Source organism: Myotis daubentonii, chromosome X (assembly GCF_963259705.1).
Source record: "Myotis daubentonii chromosome X, mMyoDau2.1, whole genome shotgun sequence".
Lineage (NCBI taxonomy): Eukaryota > Metazoa > Chordata > Mammalia > Chiroptera > Vespertilionidae > Myotis > Myotis daubentonii.
The window spans coordinates 44498406-44513079 of record NC_081861.1 but is presented as its reverse complement, the minus strand read 5'-3'; the positions used below and the strand labels follow the sequence as shown (position 1 = coordinate 44513079).

Here is a 14674-nt window from a genome sequence, read left to right as displayed (position 1 = left end):
TTTAATGGTGTCCCAAAGTTCCCTTAAGCTCTCCTCCTACTTTTTCATTTTTTTCCAATTGTTGTTCTGAATGTTTTTGGTTTTTTTCCTACCTTGTATTCTAATTTGTTGATTTGGTCCTCGGCTTCTTCTAGTCTACTGTTGATTCCTTCCATGGTATTTTTTATTTCACCTATGTCATTCTTCATTTCTGCTTGATTCTTATTCATGGTTTCTACCTCTTTTTTATGCTGTAGTTTTCATTAAGTTTCATAATGTTATCATTACATTCCTTGTGGGTCTCACTAAGCTGTTTGAGCAACCTTATAACCATTACTTTGAATTCTTTATCTGAAAAATTGCTTGACTCCATTTCATATAGTTTCTTGCCTAGCGATTCCTCCTTCTCTTTCATTTTGGGCTTGCTTCTTTGTCTCCCCACTTTTGCTATCCATTTGTATTTGTTTCTCTGTATTCAACCGAACTGTTACGCCTCCCAGTCTTCGTGGGGTGGTCTCATGTAGTAGGTATTTTGTGGGACCCAGTGTTGTAGTCTCTTGTATCTCCTGAGCTGGGTGCTTTAGGAATGCTCCTTGTTTGAGTTATTTGGGTTCTCCTGTTGTAATGGGGTCTTGAATGTTGTTGTCCTGTTCATGGATGGAATCTCCTCTCAGTCTGGCTGAGTGTGAGGCTCGCCCCCTACCACATCAGGTGAGCTGTTGTGGAGGTGCTGATAGAACAGAACAAAAAAACAACAAAACAAAAGAAGAAGCAAAATAAACAAAAAAACATACACAAGAGCTCTACAACAATAACAAATGCAACCACAAAATAAGAGAGAATTAGGTAAGAGAATAGAGAGTAATAATGACAGAAGAAAATAAAGCAAGTAGATGACACATAATAAGAAACGGAATGAAGATAAAGCAGGAGAAAAAAAAATAGAGTAGGAAAAGAGAAGAGAAAAATTAGATATATGAAAGAAACAATAGAGACTAAAGTAATAACAAATCAGTACATCAGACAGATAAAGAACATACATTTTACAAAGGGGAAAAAAAGAGAGAAAAAAGTGATGTTCATCTCAGCAGAGTTTAGTGCCTCCTTGGAGCTCCCTTTGGATCCTACTCTTCTGATGACTGTGCCTGACTGTTCTGTCTGCCAATTCTGTGCTGCCCAAGAGGTACTTAGGTGCTAACCATTGTCAGAAACTCTCCTCCTTCAGCTTTCAGCAACCTGCTGAAGCTTCAAGAAATCCACAGTTTGTGTCTGTCTCCACAGAACTTGGCTGCATGAGGGAGGGGGCAAGCTGAACTCTAAGGCCTGTTTGTTAGCAGCACGGGTCCCAGGGCTGGTTCAGTAAACTTTTCCAGGTTCTCCAGGCTCTGCCTCTGCCCGCCTTCACCTGCCAGCCAGCTGTCAATCTTAACATTGCGTACCGCATAGAAATCTCTAAGACATACGCCAGGGACCGGATGTTTTTGGGCAAACTGCACGTTGTTTAAGTCATCATAACTACAGATCATAATGCGCTTTGGGGTGTTGTTTTTCAATAATTATAACATTTTTATTTACAAAAACAATTAAACAATTAAAGTTTCTAGTACTTTTTTAACGTATGGTACTGTGTAAAACATTTTGCTCTATGAAGAGGGACCAAACAAAATTTACATAAGTATCTAGATTCACTCCTTTTTCCATGGGCGGCACAAACTCTGCAGGCTCTCGTAGGAAATTTTTTCTTTCCACTCGCTGGAATACACGTAGGTTCATGCTGCTTCATATCACCTGCCAACCTTTTGGGTGGATCTTTACGAGGTGCTCTCCTTGCACCCCCAGGGGAAGGGCTGGACAGATTTGTCTCTGGTTCCGGAGAGCCTTCATTATTGTCATCCGTTATCCAGTCTCTCGCCACCGATAGCAGAAACTGTTTATACTTCATTTTTGCTTGTGGATTGAGGACGTTGTACACTCTAAATGAATGGAAAAGTCCACAGTTTATAAGGTACAGCACTACTTTTTTTGTCCATGTCATCGTTTTCCTTAGAATGGAACAACACGAAAGGAATTGATCTGCACGGTCAATGCCTTTCATGTGGGCACTGTATTCCTTAATGCAGGTAGGTTTTACAATATTCTCTCCCGTTTTTCTATTTTTTTTTTCCTGTTGTCGAGACAGAAGTGTCATGGATCGTTGATATCATTTGGACAACCCGCTTGTCTTTCCATGCTAGGAGAAGAATATCGCCTTTTCTGGAAAATATTATGTCACCTTTCTTCATTCTTGATGTTTTCATTTTCAAATTTGGCGGTAAACCTCTACTCTCCCTAATAGTCCAACAGACTCTAGTTTTGTTCTATACCAGCAATTCAGCAGTAGATGTAGCATTGTAATAATTATCCTGGTAAATATGGTGCCATATGCCAAGAGAGGGTCCAAGGACTGAAAGAACAGTTTCTTGCAATTTCCTTCCTTCAGCAGTGTATATCTCCATATTGCAGATATAGCTGGTGTCACTCTCGCACACCATCCAAACAAGCAAACCGTATTTTGTTATTTTCGCTGGGTTGTACGTGTGACATTTTAAACGTCCTCTCCATGGAATCATTCCCTCGTCCAAAGACAACTGTTGCTTTGGTTTGTATATTGTTCGAAATTTATGCAGCAAATAATCCAGCACAGGTTGGATCTTGAAAAGTCTCCCTGAGCGACTGTCCATTTTGGCGCTATCATTGAAATGCCAGAATGTCCATATTTGCTCAAATCTATGGCGACTCATTGTCTGTGGAAATATAGGGGCACATATCAAAGGATCTGTTGACCAATAGTCTTTCAAGCTATCTTTTCTTGTTTGACCCATCAGAATAATTAGGCCAAGGAATTTCTTGATGTCCTTCTGTGTAACCGGAGACCACTTTAGTGTTCTAGATGGTGTTTTGCGTTTCATTGCGGTTTGATCGTGATAGTTGGACAGCTCTTTGCACAACATCTCAAACAATTCATCACCAAAAAAGAGATTGGTCACAGAGGGTACAGAGTCACACTGAGACGGAAATGTAGTGACCCCAGCATGACCTTCAAACATTTGTAAGCGTGGTGGTGTGTCAATTTCAGACCAACAATTACCAGTAGCTTCATCAGTGTCGGAATCACTTGAAAGCACCGCCACCTTGAGCTTCCTTACAGGTCTAATAATTTTTTAAAAAATATATTTTTTTATTGATTTTTTACAGAGAAGAAGGGAGAGGGATAGAGAGTTAGAAACATCGATGAGAGAGATCGATCAGCTGCCTCCTGCACGCCCCCTACTGGGGATGTGCCTGCAACCAAGGTACATGCCCTTGACTGGAATCGAACCAGGGACCCTTCAGTCCGCAGGCCGACGCTCTATCCACTGAGCCAAACCGGTTCGGCCAGGTCTAATAATTTCACTGTCAGTAGAATCAGTAGAATCATCTCCGGAATCGTCAAAACAGTCATCCGCATCTTCGATCTCACTAAGAATATCTGATAAATTATTGTTAAATACTTCCGGAAGTGTATCAGTTTCGTTGGTTTCCTTCCTTTTTCTGAGAGAGGGCATTTCTAAAAGCGCCAGGAACTTGAAGACGAAGACTATTTGAATGACCAAAATACAATGTAACTTCAATGCTTTATGGGTTCGTGCAATTATATAGTTTTTCGTAGATTGACCTGCATGGTTTCCACCAATGAGATCGCTTCATTCGATGTGGACTGTGCAACGCCAGCACAGCCAAGGGTGTCTCTGAGTGGGGGCGGGGTGGGGGGGTGAAAGGATTAAGGAAAGACAGACAAGAGAATAATAGCTGGGTCTCGGTGGGATGCTGCTCCCTGAAGAGGAGACAACGCCAGCGCCCACAAGCCGTGTCTTTATTTTATAGCAGATGCCACGAGGCAAAGTAGGGGCGTGATCACATTGTTTACAGCATTCTCGTGAGTCTCAACCCTACTCACCTACAGGCACCCTAACTCTATCACAAGGCACGTGGGGCTACGTGTTTGGACCATAGGTTCAAGCTTACAACCACAGCCGTTGGCTATGATTGTGCTGGGAGGGCCCTGCCCTCCAGCTGGGACTTGCACGTGGCAGTGAGAGGACCCTGTCCTTTCATTAGTCTGAGGCTTGAACCTGGCCAAAACACCGTAATCGCACCCCACAGTGGACAAGACAGTGTGTTGACATCTAAGGTCCATAACAGATGGCGCGTGAAAAACGAGAACACTCGTGATCGGTCCTTAACAGATGGCACGCGAAACACAAGAAAATTTGTGAGTGGTACGCAATGTGTTAATCACTTAAAAGTCTGTTTCTAAAAGGGCTGGAGGCAGAATTGGGAATATAGACTTCTGGGTCTCCTGTGAGGGGGAGGTGCCATTCAGATTTCAAGGAAAGTGATGAGTGTTTCCCTGTAGGAGAGCTACTCCTCTGAGAGTGTCCCAGAATATTATTCTGTCCTCCACTGAGCAGAGATCCTCTTATGCAATCCAGTGTGAGCAGCTAGATACCGGAAGTTTCTATCAACTCTCCGTGTGGGGGAACCACCAGTCAGGTTCCCTGGATAGTGAGGTGGTCAGCCCCACCCTCCATCCAGTCACTTCTGCTTCCTGAGACTGTTCAAACCCGTAGGCTGGGCCTATGCTGCTGTCTCCTCTGTAAAGGTGGGGATGCAGGGTGTGACAGGCAGGGCATGCTGTCTCACCTAGGGCGGGGCTTTTTCTTTTCTTGAGCTGTCTTCTGTTGGGGGGGCGGGGGCTAGCACCTCTCAGTTAAAATGGTTGTTTCAGTTTGGGGAGGTAAGACCGACCGAATAGAGAATTCACAGCTGCTGCTTTTCCCATCCCCCAGTGCTTCCCACCCCAGCCTCTCCTTAGGCACCTCAAGTGCTCACCTCCTTCCCTCCTCCAAAGCCTCAGGTGAGTAACTACGAACAAAACTCCTGTGTTCTGGGTTTAAAAAAAGAAAAAGAAAAAAATATATACCTGAGGCTTTCTCTCTGACTCACTCCAATCTACCAGCTCTGATCACCTGGGCAGCAAGAAGCCTTGCTGCCTTTCATGGTTGGATGTTACCTGGGCCACTGGGCTGTGGAGCCGGGCCTGGGTTACAGGCCTTGATCTTCTCAGGAGAGTAACCCTCTTGTAGCTGAGAGATCCTTCCTCCCTCTCAAACTGCTGGGTCAACCCCCTCTCACAACCTCGCCCTTACTACCAGTCTCCAGGCGTTTTCTGTCCTTCCTTGATATCCCTCTCCTCCTCAGCTGGACCTCAGTTGGTAATTCCAGGTGAATGGTCTCCAATTTGGTTTTATTTCCAGCCTGGTCCTGGGAGTCAAGAAAGATCTGCCTATTTGGCCACCATCTTCTCTCCAACTCTGCTTCATAAATTTGATTATGCCCAGCTTTAGATCTTCTGGTTCCCTCTTTGTTTTTCTTTTCCTGAAGATTCCTAATCCTATATTATACTTAATTTCCTAATCTCTGTTCTTTAATTACTAATCCAGAAAGGCTTAATCTGGCAGATTGGGAAATAAAGAATCAGTATGGAATTTCTGGGCACAAATAGAGGAGGTATACAAAAGTAAAAAGCCAAGTTATAAGCAAGAAAATATGAAGTATAGGCAAATCGGTATAATGGCTCTTTCTCTGTTTCTCACCCGAAGTAACATTCAGGATCAAAGTTACATTACACAATCTTTAGATTAGAAAAAAAATTAGAAGGTAGTCCAGAGAGAGAACTTTAAAACAAAATGCATCTGGGACTATTGGATTATAAACTCTGATCATTAGACAATATAACATAAACTAAAGGAAGAGGAAATTGGCATTAGATTCTACAAAAGAAGAAACTTGCTTTGTATTAGAAGGGGTGGGGGAATACCATGTCTTGAAATTCCTGAGCATCCTAGAAATATTGAGGATTTATTTAAAGTTTCATAAATCAATTATTTCATTTAAAAATATTTTCAGGGAAGTGGGAGCTGGGTGGGGGCAGGCAAATGGGGTAAAATAGGGACATCTGTAATAGTGTCAATGACAACAAAAGAAAAACCATAACAGAATATGAATAAAAATATTTTCAAAATTGTCAAACTATTATAGTTTAAAGATATCTTGTTTTCCTAGGAATATATTAGACATCTGTGTTTACATGTCATGATCTGAAAAACTAATGCAAACAGACATCTTGTAACCAGTGTCTTCTCTATGCTTGTTAAAATATTGCAATACTATATTATTCTTGGAAGGCACAGGTCATGACCATGATTAAAGAAATGTTCTTAAGAATCCAGTCTTCTTGAATGTTGTTTATTATTCCGGAGCCAGATATGCATGCAGCTCCATGTCCTATTTTTAGTTAATTTTCTTCCTTTGTTCATTAGTTTTCTCCTTTAGGGAATTCATTTCTAGCATCTTTTTAAATTAGAGAGTTCGGTGGAATTGGATATAAAAATAAAAACAGCTTTGACAGGAAAACAAAAAAATTCAACAAAAAGAAATACTTCATTTGTCTTTGTTGGGACCAGTATAAAACTCCTTGGCTTCTAAGGCAAAACAAACGTTTTATCTAATTAGCTCTTGTAAATCGTTAAAACATTAACTTAATCTGTGAATTGATCTTTTAAAAATATTTTTTATTGATTTCAGAGAGGAAGGGAGAGATAGAAACATCAATGATGAGAAAGAATCATTAATCAGCTGCCTCCTGCACGCCCCAAACTGGGTATCGAACCTGCAACCCAGGCATGTGCCCTGACTGGGAATCAAACCATGACCACCTGGTTCATAGGTCGACGCTCAACCATGGAGCTACGCCAGCCGAGCTGTGAATTGATTTTTTGCATTTGACGATAAGGTAAATGACTCAAGTTATAATTTCATAATGCATATCAATGTATAGGTTCTATAACCCTTTGAGAAAGGTCTTCCTGGAGTTTTAATCTAAGTTTCTTCAGCTGTCACATTATATGTTCTTGTCTATTTTGTTCCCTGTCAGTATATAGCTCAGGGAACAATTGATTGGATTCCTAGTTATCTTTAAGTCAAAGGACATATTTTGTTCTCTTTAATGACTACCTGGAACTTGTGTTGTTCATATTACTCCAGTATACTTATCCAGTGATTAAAGTAGGAATAAGGACTAAATGGAGGGGAAAAAAGCTTCATGAAAAAGAAAAATCAATTGAAATTACAATAGGAAATTGTACGCTTTAGGTAACTAAAGTTCAATATATGTAGAACTTGTTTTTCCTTTTCCAAATCTGCTTCTTTTACTACCATCATTATATTGGTAATAGAAGCAGTTGTTGATTTCACCCCCCCCACAATTTCTCATATCAATCTCTGGCATTGACCTAGTCTGTGTCCTCATGGTTTCTCACAAAAACCTGTCTCTCAGACTTCTTGCCAATCTTCCACCTCCATCCACACATTTCTTTAAAAGCCCAAACTGAATATCCCTTTGCTTAGAAACCTTCATTAGCATTCATTTACTTACATAATTAAGACTAAATTCTTTAGCAATGGAGTTCAGGGTTTTTTATAACCTATTTCAGCCTCCCTTTCCAACCTCATTTCCAGCCACTCATTTCCATGCAACTTATATGCTAGTTATCAGGACTTGCTTTTTATTATGTTATTTTTCTCCCAGGTGAACCATGCAATTACAGGCCTGTTTTTGTTTTCCTCATGCTTTTTCCCTCTGCCTAGGATGCCCTCACCACCTTCAACCACTGATAAATTCTAACTCATCTTTAAAGATACACTATTTTTAAAAAAAATACGTTTTTATTGATTTCAGAGAAGAAGGGAGAGGGGGAGAGAGAAACATCAATGATGAGAACCATTGATTGGCTGTCTCTTGCATGCCCCCTACTGCGGATCGAGCTAACAACCCAGCATGTGCCCTTGACCAAAATCGAACCTAGGACTCTTCAGTTCACAGGCTGACGCTCTCCACTGAGACAAATCGTCTAGCAGTGGTCGGCAAAACTGCGGCTCGCGAGCCACTTGCGGCTCTTTGGCTCCTTGAGTGTGGCTCTTCCTAAGCCTTAGGAGTACCCTAATTAAGTTAATAACAATGTACCTACCTATATAGTTTAAGTTTAAAAAATTTGGCTCTCAAAAGAAATTTCAATCGTTGTACTGTTGATCTTTGGCTCTGTTGACTAATGAGTTTGCCGACCACTGGGCTAGGGCAGAGATACACTTTCAAATATCACCTTTGCTCCACAGATTTCCCTTCATTTCCTCCACAACCATGATCCTCACTTTAGGCACACAGAAATAATTGTTCCTTCATGTATGTTCCTGTAAGCACTTCTCTTAAAGCTCTTACCAATTTATTTCATACATTGATTGTACGTGTATACTAGTAATGATGTATTGCCTGTTTCTCCCAACCCTGCTGAGTATGTATCACCATGCTCTATACTAAACGACCCTGTTCACCCTTAAGCTACAGCTAATTGGACTAAAGAGGAAATACTGTTATGCAATGGATAGATCTGCTGGTCACCACATTAAACAAGTGGTCGAATTAACCTCAACAATAGTGTAGTGGCTTGACATCATGTGCCTCCTGATTTGATGCTATGGGAATTATACACACCACTGAGGTGATCTTGCTAGATATGCTTCATCTTAAGCCAATTATAAAGAAATTCAAATAAATTCAAAATGTGGGGCATTCTGCAGAACTTCTTGCCTGGACACTTCAAAAGACTCAATGAAATGCAAAACAGGGAGGTAATAGGAACCTCACATCTATTCTGTGAATCTTGAGAGCTATGAGCCAGATCCCCATAGAATTCAAGCCAGATTAGTAACTCCCTTCCTAGAATCCAGCAAAGACTCAAATCCTTTCAGAAATATAATGGACTGCCCTGAAGAGTGCGGCTCAATTGGTTGGAGAGTCGTCCCATGCACGGAAAGGTTTCAGGTCTGATTACTGGTCAGGACACATACCGAGGTTGTGGGTTTGATCCCTGGTAGGCCAATTATCAATATTTCTCTCATACATTGATATTTCTCTCTCCCTCTTTCTTCTTCCTCCTCTTCCTCCTCTTCCTCCTCCTCCTCCTCCTCCTCCTCCTCCTCCTCTTCTTCTCCTTCTTCTTCTTCTTCTTCTTCTTCTTCTTCTTCTTCTTCTTCTTCTTCTTCTCCTCCTCCTCCTCCTCCTCCTCCTCCTCCTCCTCCTTCTCCTCCTCCTTCTTCTTCTTCTTCTCTAAAATCAGTGTCACTGACAGGAAAGCCAGAATTTCTTTTTTCTTTCTTTTTTTTTAAAGACCATATTTCTTTGTTTTGTCATCCCCCCTGGCCCCCGTATAAAAAAGGATCCCAATATCAAGGTAAGGAAGGGGAGAACAAGGGACATACTCCTTGGTGTCAGGAAATAGGAGGGCAGGAGAAGGATAATCCCCAAAGGAGGGGAGGGAGGGGAATGTTATTAAAGCAGCCAGCAAAATATTCCCTGTAAAAAGTTGGAGGAAGCATCTCCACAGCCTCAGATAAAAAGACACAGAGCACCTTCTTGGTGGGGGGCTCTGCACTCAAGTGTTCAAAGGAAGGTAAGTGACAGCTTCTCTTCTCGGTTCTGTTGCAGCGACTCCATTGCTCACTATGGGTTACCTTCTTCCTTTTGTAGAGGGTGCTGCAGGGCTCAGAAGGCAGAGATTCGCTTGTGAGGGTTAAAAGTCAGCACCTCCAGCAGCAGCTGTGCTCCAGACTCCTCCATCTCCGGTCTCATCGACTGCACTGGGCAGGGCCCTCTCAGGGGAAGGCTCCTCGGGGTAGAGACACATCTCGGGGCCAATGTTCCTCTGGAGGCAGCTCAATCAGGTCAAAGATTTTGCCCAATTGGTCAGCTTCAAAGTTTCCGCAGAAGAGAGGCTTTTGACAAAACATCCCTGCGAAGATACAGGCAATGCTCCACAAGTCCACAGGTGTTGCGTATGTGGACTGCAGATGAACTTCCAGAGCACGGTACCAGAGTGTAACAAGCACAGGTGTAAGTGCCATCTGGTAGCTGTAGATTCTGGCCAGGCCAAAGTCAGCCAGCTTGACTGGCTCATCACTTGTCACCAGAATATTCTCTGGCTTCAGGTCTCAGTGAACAATGCAATTGGCATGAAGAAAATCCAGGCCTCTTAGAAACTGGCGCATCAGATCCTTGATGGCCTCCACTGGCAAGCCTGGTGGGGGTCCCTTGTCCAGATACGTCCTTAGGTCTTGGTCCACATGCTCAGACACCAGGGTCGCTTTGGTCTCCTGGTCAGTTCGGGCGGTGGCACAGACATCCATCATCCGGGCAAATTGGGATGCTCAAAAGCCTCCAGCTGCCTCAGTAAGTCCACCTCACGAACTGTGCTGATGGGAAGGGCCCCTCCAGCACCTCCTCCACTGGGGACTCTCACGCTCTTGAGGGCCACAGAGTGGCGACTGTGGGGATCACGGGCCTTGTACACCGTCCCATAGGCACCAACACCAATCTCAGCCACTGGCTCATATCATGGAGTAGCCATTCTCAGATTAGAAAAGACCTTCTCCCGGCGCGGGGAACTGCGGGGCGGACCGTTATCGGGGCCTGGGAGCCGGTTTCTGCGGCACCATACACTTGATCTCTGGCCGGAGCAGCTGGGCCATATGGGCCGACCATAGACATGGGCCGACCATAGACACGGGCCGCAAGCTAGAGTGGACCCCCCACCATGTCAAAGCCAGAATTTCTTATAAATGTCAAGCAGCTTAATCTACACATTCCTGTCATTCTTGCTCACCTCCCAGAATGTAAATTCATTCAGTTATATGTTCTCCCTCTATTATTTCTCTTCTACTGACTGAACACACCACTTATCACTTTATTTCTTACCTCTCCATTATACCTTTTAAACTTTCATTACATTTTTTGGACTTTATGCTTTATTTTTTATTACATTTTAACAAACTGTACTAGTATGTACGTTCCTTCACTGATGGTAACTTTCTTCTCTGATCTTAATTTAAACAGGTTTCTCTTACCATACCATCAGTAGAAGCTGCTATTTGTTTTACATTCAATTTAACTCTGGGTAAAGTGATGGGATCAGTGGCCTCTTCATTTCGTGCTACTTTTAGAGTCTCACATATCTAGTTGCCTGTGAAAACCTTGGTTGATGCCATCTAGCTCTAATCACACCTTTTTTTGGTTGTGGAACTACCTAATCTTCCTCCATTCAATCAACATTTGACTCATGGTTAGTTCAGCATTCTTTTCTACTCAAAGTCCTCACACTTTAGGGGACTTCATAGCTATGTTAATGACCTATCCATCATTCTGGACTTTTACTACCTGAACCTCTATCTTCAATGCCTCTACCCCACTTCAGCCACACACTTCAGTGGAAACACTGTGAACCTTGTAGTGGTCCAGGACTAACTACTTCTGAAATAAATTTGTTTGCTATACTATTTGACAATATTTCCAAGATTCTCACTCTACCAATATCAAAGCATCAATTGTTCAACCACCATCTCACAGACCCATCTACTCCAACCATCTAATACTTTCTTTGTCTTTGCTGTTCTTCCTTATCAAATTGAGATTTCATAGTCTATCAATCACTTCAACCCTCTGTTGCCAGTGTCCTCACCTCCTATGTTTTGTGACCTAACATTTGCTTGGTATACTGTTCTGTATAAAAGGTGTTCTTAATCAGAAAGGTTAACTGTGCTGTTGAAATCTTCTTTATCCTTACTCATTTTTTATGAATAAAAACCACTAAGATAAATATGTTAAATAGATATAATAAATGATAAATTTATTTTTTATTTTCTATCTATAGATTTTGCTTTTTAAGTATATTAAGGCTAAGATATTAGGTACACACAAGTTTGGGCTTATATCTTCATGATGAGCTGAAACTTTTATTATGTGGTAACTGTTTATGGAAATGTGTCATAATTATTGTCTATGCTGCTTCAGAATAATACATAAGCTCTTTACTGTTAAAATTTGCCTGTTAACTTTACAATAATTTTACATCAGCTATACAGTGAATCTGATAAACAGCATACACCTGTATATTTTTGTCTTTTATATTTTGATTCATTCTGGCAATCTGGCTTTAACTGGAAATTTAGGTCTGTCTACATTTACTGTCTAAAGTTATTATATATTTGTGTCTTACTTGTCTGTATATTTCTATTTTCTTTAGAAATAACAAATCATCCTATATAATAAAGAGGGGATATGCTAATTGGCCCTCATGCCATTGCAAAGATGGCAGTACCCACAGCCAATAAGGAGAGAATATGCTAATTGACTGCCACACCCTCAAAGATGGCAGTGCCCACAGCCACAAGATGGTGGCGCCCAGTCTCCTCAGCCCCGCCAGGGCGGCAGGTGCGCACCTGCCTCCAGAGTCCCCCAGTCCCCTCATCCTTGTAGCCACCCAGGGCCAACCAGAGGTGCAGACAAGCCTCAGATGGCGGCTGACCAGCCGCCCAGGGCTGCCCGAGGCTCTGGTAACCAGGGCTGGCCGAGGCTTGCGCTGCAGGCAGTGGCGGCAGCAGAGGTGTGATGGGGGCATCGCCTTATCCTGATTGCCGGGTCACCTCCTGCCCCTAAGGGCTCCCAGAATATGAGAGAGGGCAGGCCGGGCTGAGGGAACCCCCCTCCAGAGCATGAATTTTCATTCACTGGGCCTCTAGTTGGGATATAATTCACATATAAAATTCACCCTTTTGTTTTAGGTCTCATGTTTTAATTATCTTTTAAAATTACACTTTACAGTCAATATTATTTTGTACTAATTTCAGATGTATACCACAGTGGTTAGACATATACTTTAAAAAGTTTTGCCCCTCATATTTCCAGTACCCAACTGGCACCATATATAGTTTATTAATATTCACTAAATTTCATATGCTGTACTTTGCATTCCCATGAATATTTTATAACTACCAATCTATATTTCTCAATACTTTCACCCCTATTACCCACCAACTGTGCAAGAGGTTCTCTTTTCTCCATATCATCACCAATACTTGTTGTTCATTGCTTTATTGATGATAGCCATTCTGACAGGTGTGAGATGATATCTCATTGTGGTTTTAATTTGCATTTCTCTGATGATTAGAGGTGTTGAGTATCTTTTCATATGGCAAATTACCATCTATATGTTCTTGAAGAAGTCTCTGTTCATTTTTTTTAACTGGATTATTTGCTTTTTGGGGGGGTGTTTGTCTGTATCAGTTCCATATAAATTTTGGATATTAACCCATTATAACATCATTAGCTAATATGTTCTCCCATTCAGTTGGTTGGTTGCCTTTTCATTTTGTTGATGGTTTCTTTTGCTGTGCAATAGCTTTTAATTTTGATGTAGTTCCATTTGTTTATTTTTGTTTTTGTTTCCCTTGCCTGAGGAGGTATATCAGAGAAATTATTGTTAACAGAAATGTTACAGATTTTACTGCATATGTTTTCTTCTAGTTTTATGGTTTCAAATCTTACATTTAAGTCTTTAATCTATTTTGAGTTTATTCTTATATATGGTGTAAGGAGGTGATCTAGTTTCAGGTGTTTTTTTTTGCATGTATCTGTCCAATTTTCAAAACACCATTTATTGGTCTGTCTTTACCCATTGCGTTTTTGCCTACCTTGTCAAATATTAATTGACCATATAGACACAGGTATATTTCTTTTTTAATATATATTTTTTGTTGATAATATTACTCTCTACCCTTACCCCCCTTACTCTCCTCCTCCCAGCCCCTAGCCACGCCCCCCCCGGTGTTCACCACCCTATTTCCCATGTCCATGGTTTATCTCTTCTCATCCCCCATCCGCACATTGATGTATATCCGTCTGTTCCATGCCTCCATGCTTCGGGTCTTATTTTGTTGGTCAGTTCATTTTGTTCATTAGATTCCACAAATAAGTGAGATCATGTGATATTTGTCTTTCTCAGATTGGCTTATTACACTGAGCATAATAGTCTCCAGGTCCATCCATGCTGTCCCAAAGGGTAAGAGATCCTTCTTTTTGACAGCTGCATAGTATTCCATTGTTAGACAAGGATACATTTCTGAGCACTCTATTCTGTTCCATTGATCTCTGTCTTCCCCTTTCTTAATTTTTTTGGATAGTTTGCAAAGGATGGCTGTTAGTTCTTCTTTGATATTTGGTAAAATTTACATGTGAAGCCATCCAGTCCAGTACTTTTAATTTGTCCAAAAATTTTTGATAACTGCATCAATTTCATTTGTTGTAATTGCTCTGTTCAGATTTTATGTTTCTTCTTGATTCCATTTTGCAAGATTATATGTTTCCAGGAATTTATCCATGTGTTCCAGATTGCCCAATTTTTTGACATATAATTGTTCATATTTTTTATACTCCTTTGTATTTCTATAGTGACAGATGGTACTTTTCCTCTTTCATTTCTGATTGTATTTTATTTAGGCCCTCTCTCTTTTTTTCTTGATGAGCTTGGTTAAAGGGTTATCAATCATTTTTTATTCTTTTAATTAATCTCTTTTAAATTTGATATATGAATGTTATATTCAAGCTTTTTGAACCAGTACCTCATATTAGTCTGTAGTTTTGTTTTAAGTTTGATGAAAGTATTCTGTACCTCATCAGGATTTAGTCTTTTTTTCTTCATCCTCATCAGAGGATATTTTTGCCATTGCT

At 41.2% G+C, this 14674-nt stretch overlaps 1 pseudogene; it reads right to left on the bottom strand.

The window, feature by feature from the left end:
- Nucleotides 1–9316: 9316 nt before the first annotated feature.
- LOC132225050 (cyclin-dependent kinase 4-like) lies at nucleotides 9317–10535 on the bottom strand (annotated as a pseudogene).
- Between the last annotated feature and the right edge of the window lie 4139 nt (nucleotides 10536–14674).